Source organism: Sorex araneus, chromosome X (assembly GCF_027595985.1).
Source record: "Sorex araneus isolate mSorAra2 chromosome X, mSorAra2.pri, whole genome shotgun sequence".
NCBI classification, from domain to species: domain Eukaryota; kingdom Metazoa; phylum Chordata; class Mammalia; order Eulipotyphla; family Soricidae; genus Sorex; species Sorex araneus.
In genome coordinates, this window is record NC_073313.1 from 56,225,559 (window position 1) to 56,233,320 (window position 7,762).

The 7,762-nt window shown below is 41.4% G+C and overlaps 1 pseudogene; it reads right to left on the reverse strand.

Moving 5' to 3' along the window:
- Positions 1-5,283: 5,283 nt before the first annotated feature.
- Positions 5,284-6,436, reverse strand: LOC101540206 (C2 domain-containing protein 3-like; annotated as a pseudogene).
- Between the last annotated feature and the right edge of the window lie 1,326 nt (positions 6,437-7,762).

A 7,762-nucleotide genomic window follows, 5' to 3' on the forward strand; every position in this document is an offset into this window, starting at 1 on the left:
GAAACTCACACTCCTAAATTTATATGCACCTAATGAAGGACTAGCGAAAGACTTGAAACAACTGGTAATATAATCGTCAAGAATGGCATTTATAGCAACACAATAGTAGTTGCAGATTTTAACGCCGTTTTGTCACCTCTAAATAGATCAACCAGATTAAATCTCAGCAGATAAATACTTTGTGGGGAGAAATGGAAGCAAGGGGGGATAGTAGATATATACAGGACATCTCATCCCCCAAAAGCTGAATACATATTCCTCTCCAGTGCACATGGGAGATTCTCCATGAAAGACCACATGCTGGGCCTCAAAATATACCTCCATAAAATTATCACTGTATCACTGTCATCCTGTTGTTCATCGATTTACTTGAGCGGGCACCAGTAACATCTCTATTACATTCAGCCCTGTGATTTTAGTGGCCTCTCCTTATTCATCTTTCCCAAAGATTGGAGGCTCTTTCAGGGTCAGGGAAATGAGACCTATTGTTACTGTTTTTTCCATATCGAATATGCCACGGGTAGCTTGTCAGGCTCTGCTGTGCAGGCAGGATACTCTCTGTAGCTTGCCATAAAAGTAAGAGGACATAAATTATATCAATTATCCCTTCAGACCATGATGCACTAAAATAAAAGTGAATCACACACAGAAATGGAGAATCAAATAAAACAGCTCGAAATTAAATAGCTTACTACTGAACAATCAATGGGTTACAGAGGAAATTGAATGATTCCTGGAAATAAATGAGAATGAGGACATGAGCTATTGAATTTGTGGGGCAAATTCATAGCAAAAGCAGTGTTAATAGGAAAGTTTATAGCTCTGCAAGCATTCAACAGGAAGGAAGAAAGGGCCCCTATCAATAGCTTAACCTCACAGCTTAAGATCTTGGAAAATGACAAGGAAAATGAACCCAAACCAGGAAAGAAGAAGGAAAAAAAATAAAACTTAGAGCAGAAATCAATGAGCTGGAGAGAAGGTGGTGGGAGGGAAACTGGGGACATTGGTGGTGGGTAATGTTCACAGATGGAGAGATTTTGTTGGAACACTCTATGACTGAAATCCGACCATGATCAGCTTTGTGTCTCATGGTGATTAAAAAATGTTTCATTGTTAAATGCTCTATGGTTTCTTTATCTGTTATTGGGATCTTGGGTTGTTTCCAGATTTTTGCTATTGTGATTAGTGCTACAATGAACATAGGAATGCAGATGACTTTTCTGCATTGTTCTTTTTAAAATTTTTTTTAGTGAATCACCATGAGGTACAGTTACAGACTTACAAACTTTCGTGTTTGCGTTTCAGTCATTCAATGGTTGAGTGTCCATCCCTCCACCAGTGCGCATTTTTTACCATCAATGGTCCCAGCATCCCTCCCACCACGCCCATCCTGTCCTCCCTCCCACCCCACCCCGCCTCTGTGGCAGGGCATTCCCTTTTGCTCTCTCTCTCCTTTGGGTTTGCAGTAGAGGTATTAAGTTGTAAAAAGCTAAGGCACGCCAAGGGGCGTGTGCACTCGCAGGCTCTCTGGGTGGTTCTGTCTCACTGCCCGCGTTCGGTGCTCTGGAACCGCTGTGGATGAGCTGGATCGGGACGGCCGTTGGCCAAGGACAGGCGGAGGAAGAACGAGGACCAAGCTGGTTGGTGATTAGTTACCGTTTATTCAATCTTCCATCTTTCTCATCTCCCACACTCCTAGTTTCATCCTCTCTCTGGATCTACTGCAGCCTCTTGGCTCCTTCACTAGTCTCTCCCCCTACTTGTCTCTCTCCACCTTGCCCTCTAGGCTACACCCAGCCAGGTAGCAAAATCAACATAAGAAAGCCCTTCCTGAGGGCCAGCAGGTAAATTACCTCTTAAGGTTTTTTTCCTTTCCTTAGTCCAAACACTTATTAACATCTTAATAATAATTGTTTTTGTATGGACATAGCAAGAGATACATTGAGGCTTGCAAGGCAGCTCTCCTGGCAACATCTTGCCACAGACTCAGACCACAGCACTCAGGCCAGATTAATCATTCCTCACCCTAGCAGGGTCCGAATCTAGTTATCACTGTTTGGATCATGACAGCATTTGTCCATGACCAAGCTCTTAACTTAGAGTTAAGCATTAGGCACTTTGGCCAGGCCCATCTCCGTGCCAGGGTAGCACACAACTCACCGCTTGCCCTGGGTCCGTCTCGTCCCTCATCGGGACCCTGCTTTTGGGGGTGCTAGGAAGTAAGGGCAGCTGAGGCTTAGGTTGAGAGAACAGATGCCCAGGAGGAAAATATCAGGTAGAGTTAAATGACTCCCAGGTTACAAAAGCATAGCACTTGCTAAGTCTTCCTGTGTCCATACAAAAAGGACATTGCTCTGAATAAACTGTGCAAAGGACTCAAGGAGAAGAGAAAAAGAATATTTACAAGTCAACAGAACACTAAGAAAGAAGCTACAAATAAACACAGAGGAATGGGAGCACTGTGAAGGGAGTAACCCAATAAACCTAAACTATCAGAGGCTATGTTATCCTACATTAAGTGGCCATCATGTTCGGTCTATAGTCTACTTTCAGCCCGCATCTCCCAGCCCAAATGGGCCCTCCTAGTACCTTTACTTGGTGGTCCCTTCTCTATCTGAGCTGCCTTTGACCCCAGCATGTGAGGCCAGCTTCTAAACTGTGGAGTAATCCTCCTGGTACTTATTTCTACTGTTCGTTGGTATTAGTCTCCCATTTTGTTACTCATTCCACAAATGAGTGCAATTTTTCTATGTCTATCCCTCTTTTTCAGACTCAGTTCACTTAACATGATACTTTCCATGTTATTCCACCTATATGCAAATTTCATGACTTAATCTTTTCTAACAGCTGCATAGTATTGCATTTTGTAGATGTACTGAAGTTTCTTTAACCAGTTATCTGTTCTCGGGCACTTGGGATTTTTCCAGATTCTGGAAAATTCTGTGTTTTTCCAGATTCAGGTACTGGATATTATAAACAGTGCCTGCATTGAGTTTTTATAACCCCATAGTATATTCCTAGTAAAGGTATTGCTGAGTTATATGGAAGCTAAATTTCTAGTTTTTTTGAGATGTCCATTTTGATTTCCAGAAAGGTTGGAGCAGTTGTTATTCTCACCAGCATAGAATGAGAGTGACTTTCTTTCTAAAACCACACCAATAATTGTTGTTCTTTATGTGTTCTGTGGGGTGAGTTGGTATCTCATTGTTTTCATCTCCCTAATGATTAGTGATATAAAGCATTTTATTGGTGGTATTTGTGTTTCTTCTTTAAAGAAGTTTTTATTTTTCTCTTCACCCAATTTTTCATGGGGTTGAATTTTTTCCTTGTAAAATTCTACGAATGCCTTATATATCTTGAATATTAACCCGTTATCATATGACTCTTGGGTAAATAATTTTTCCCATTCCATGAGCAGTCTTTGTGTCTTGGGAATTGTTTTCTTTGTTGTGCAGAAACTTCTTAATTTAATGTATTTCTGTTAAAATGACTTTAACCTCAATGTCATGAAGAGTTCTGCCTATATTTAACTCTATGTACCTTATGGATTCAGGTCCGATATCAAGGTATTAATCTATTTGGATTTGACTTTTGTTCATGGTGTTAGAAAGAGGTGTGAGTTAATTTTTTTCATGTCACTGACCAGGTTTTTTCCTTTAAAATTTGTTTTATTATGGAATCACTTTGAGGTACAGTTACAAACTTACGAACTTTCGTGTTTGCATTTCAGTCATACAATGATTGTTTACCCATCACTCCACCAGTGGCCATCTCCTCCATCAATGTTCCCTGTATCCCTCCCACCACCACCACCCCATCCCCCCCACCCCCTCTACCTCTGCAGCAGGGAATTCCCTTTTGTTCTCTTTCCTTTTGGTTTGCAATAGAGGTAGTGAGTGCTGTGGTTTGCAATAGAGGTAGTGAGTGGCCATTGTGTTCGGTCTATAGTCTACTTTCGGCATGTATCTTTCAGCCTGAATGGGTCCTCCCAATATCCTTTAGTTGGTGTTCTCTTCTCTATCTGAGCTGCCTTTTCCCCTAGCATGTGAGGCCAGTTTCCAAGCCATGGAGCAGACCTCCTGGTCCTTATCTCTACTTCTCTTGGGTGTTAGTCTCCCATTCTGTTACTTTATATTCCACAAATGAGTGCAGTCATTCTATGTATGTCCCTCTCTTTCTGACTCATTTCGTCTAGCATGGTACTCTCCATGTTGATCCACTATATGCAAATTTCATGAATTCATTTTTTCTAACAACTGCATAGTACTCCATTGAGTAGAAGTACCAAAGTTTGTTTAACCAGTTCTTGGGCACTCAGGGTTTTTTTTTCAGATTTTGGCTATTGTAAACAGTGCTACAATGAACATGCAAGTGCAGATGTCATTTCTACTATACCTTTTTTGCCTCTCCGAGATATATTCCAAGGAGTGGTATTGCTGGGTCAAATGGGAGCTCAGTTTTAAATTTTTTGAGAATCGTCCATACTGTTTTCCAAAAGGGCTGAACCAGTCGGCATTCCCACCAGCAGTGAAGGAGTGTCCCTTTCTCCCTATATTCGCACCAACACCAGTTGCTTTTGTTCTTTTGGATGTGTTCCAGTCTCTGTGGTATGAGATGGTATCTCACTGTTGTTTTGATCTGCATCTCCCTGATGATTAGTGCTATAGAACATTTTCTCATGTGCCTTTTAGCCATTCGGATTTCTTCTTTGAGAAAGTTTCTGTCCATTTCATCGACTCTTTTTCTAATGGGGTTGGATGTTTTCTTCTTGTAGAGTTCAACCAGTGCCTTGTATATCCTGGATATCAACTCCTTATCAGAAGGGTATTGGGTGAATATCCTAATATTTGACTTTTTGAAAAAAGGGGATTTTTCTTGGTGGAAGGAACAGACAGTTCAGTCCTCCAACTTTGTGAGCATGTCTTAAATCATCTTAATTTCCTTACTAGTGTCCCATGAAATATAATCATTTTTAATTTTGACAAAGCTCAATTATCTCTTTTTCAATCAGAAGAAAGCTGGTTATGGGTTCAGAATGATGGTACTATGGGTAAGGCACTTGCCTTGCATGTGATTGACATGGGTTCCATCCCTGGCATCCCATATGGTTCTCCAAAGCATTACCAGTAGTGATCCCTGAGTGCAGAGCCAGGAGTAGCCCCTGAATGTCTCCAGGTATAACCCCCAAACAGAATAAAACAGCAAAAAGAAAGCTAGTAAAACTTCTTACCTACCTAATAGCAACAGGACGGCTCCAGCATCAGTGTTTGTATCATGCTTCCAGAACACGTTCTCAGTTGGAGGAAGAAAGTGGTCTTCAGTGTGGTCTTTCAGTTTATCCCTAGACAAGGCTTTGATTTTTATTGATTCTGTAAGAAAATCTTTCTTCATAGGAAGATCAACTTAATCCAATAACATGCTAGTATCTGGAGTTGATTTCATTTTAGAAATCACCATGGCATCACACAGTTTATTTCCTTGTTCTAACAAAGATGAAAAAAGATCCTTGGTGGGGGGAATTGTTCGAAGAAAGGATGCATGATTCATTGTGGCTCTTGGAGACTGTCCTAATTTGAGATTGTAAGTCAGTACTGTTTAAAAGGGACATTTGCTTCTGTAAGGCTTTGCTTTTCAGAGTTATAGAGTCTGAGTTCTGTTCTGAATCAAGATGGTGCTTCAGTTCAAAGAAAGGGTCCTTTATTGTATCAGAGTTCTCTGCAAAGTACAAGTGGTCCTTCCCCCTTAGAGTAGTTGATAGACTACTATTGGCTGTTAATTCTTTTCCATCAATTTTGGCAATAGGTATCCTTTGAGGTTTTGATGAAACCAGAAACTGGATATTGTCGGGTTGAATATTTTCTCTGAATCCTTGCTCCGAAAAAAGCATATTTTCTGTCATGTCAGCGGTAGGAAGAGGACTGTAGCTGTCATATGTTTCTGACAGAGGTTCCAAGGCAAGTGAGACCTGAAGTTCTGCAAGTTTCTTAGGTGTTGGTGAGATAATGGTAAACAGTCCATTGATGTGATGGGTTGCAGAAATCCGGGCTAGTCCATTGATATGAACTCTCCCAACTGGAAGATGACCAAGCTTGGTGATAACTTCTAGTACCAGCACAGCCATATCTGTAAGGTACAAAGTAAACTGCTTTGGACCACAGCAAACAGCATAACATGTGGTTGTCCTCACAACTTTTAGCTCTGTCTGCAGAGCATCCCTGGGACAAAAGAGGCTTCCATCGGATGTTTCTCCCCATCATCGTACTCAAACAAGTACAGAAGCAGGAGGCTTTGTGATCTTCCATATGACTCGATTAATGGTAAGTTCAGAAAACAGTGTAGCTGGCCTTCAACCAGAGGTGGTAAGCTTGTAGATGGAGAAATGTCACTCAAACCTCTCTTCCTGCAGCTATGGCCCCTGGATTTTTCGTTGTTTCATGACAATCCCCAGCTCCTCTTCTCCAACTCAACTTGGTCCTCCGCACCCAAGCCAAGTCCTCCTGCCATCACGTCCCCAGTTGCCAGGGTTGCCGGGCAACTGGCGCTGCTGGGCAGCCTGGGAGGCAGGAAGGAGTGGCGTTTCCTCTAACAGACTCCTGTCACAGACCAGTTTTCCCATCATCACTTGTTGAAGAGGCTTTTCTTGCTCCACCTCAGTTTTTTGCTCCTTTATAAAAGATTAATTGGTCATATACCTAAAGGTCTGTCTCAGGATATTAAAGTTGATTCCATTGATCCAAGGATCTGTCTATATTACATCACCATGTTGTGTTAATTACTATAACTTTTTAGTACAATTTGAAGTTGGGGAAATTGAAACTTCTCAATTTGTTATTCAAAAGGATTGTTTTAGCTATCTTTTGAGGGTCTATTATTGTTTCATATGAATTTCAGGAGGGTATGATTTAATTTCATTATATATTTTTAATTTTTCTATTTTTAAAAATAAATCACCATGAGGTACAGTTACAGACTTACAAACATTCGTGCTTACATTTCAGTTATACAATGATCGAGTACCCATCCCTCCACCAGTGCCCATTCTCCACCCCCAATGTTCCCAGTATCCCTACCACCATCCTTCCATTCCACCCCTGCCTTTGTGGCAGATGCATGCCCTTTTACTCTCTCTTTCTCCTTAAGGGTGTTGTGGTTTGCAATGCAATTAAGTGGCCATCATATTCTGTCTATTGTCTACTTTCAGCACGCATCTCCCATCCTGAGCGGGCCCTCATACCACCCTTTACTTGGTGGTCCCTTGTCTATCTGAGCTGCCTTTCCCCCTGACATGTGAGGCTGGCTTCCAAGCAGTGGAGCAATCCTCCTTGTCCTTGCTCTAATACCCCTAGTTGTTAGTCTCCCATTCCATTGCTTTATATTCCACAAATGAGTGCAACCCTTCTATGTCTGTCCCTCTCTTTCTGACTCACCTCACTTAGCGTGATACTCGCCATATTAATCCACTTATATGCAAATTTCATGACTTCATCTATTCTAACAGCTGCATAGTATTCTATTGTGTAGATGTACCAAAGTTTCTTTAACCACATCCCTGCCAACCATGGTTGCTTTTGTTCTTTTGGAAGTGGGCCAGTCTCTGTGGTGTGAGATATCTCCTTCTTGTTTTGATTTGCATCTCCCTGATGATTAGTTATGAAGAACCTTCTTTCATATGCCTTTTGGCGATTCGGATATCTTCTTTGAGAAAGTTTCTATTCATTTCATTTCCCTATTTTCTGATGGGGTTGGATTTTTTTTCTTGTAG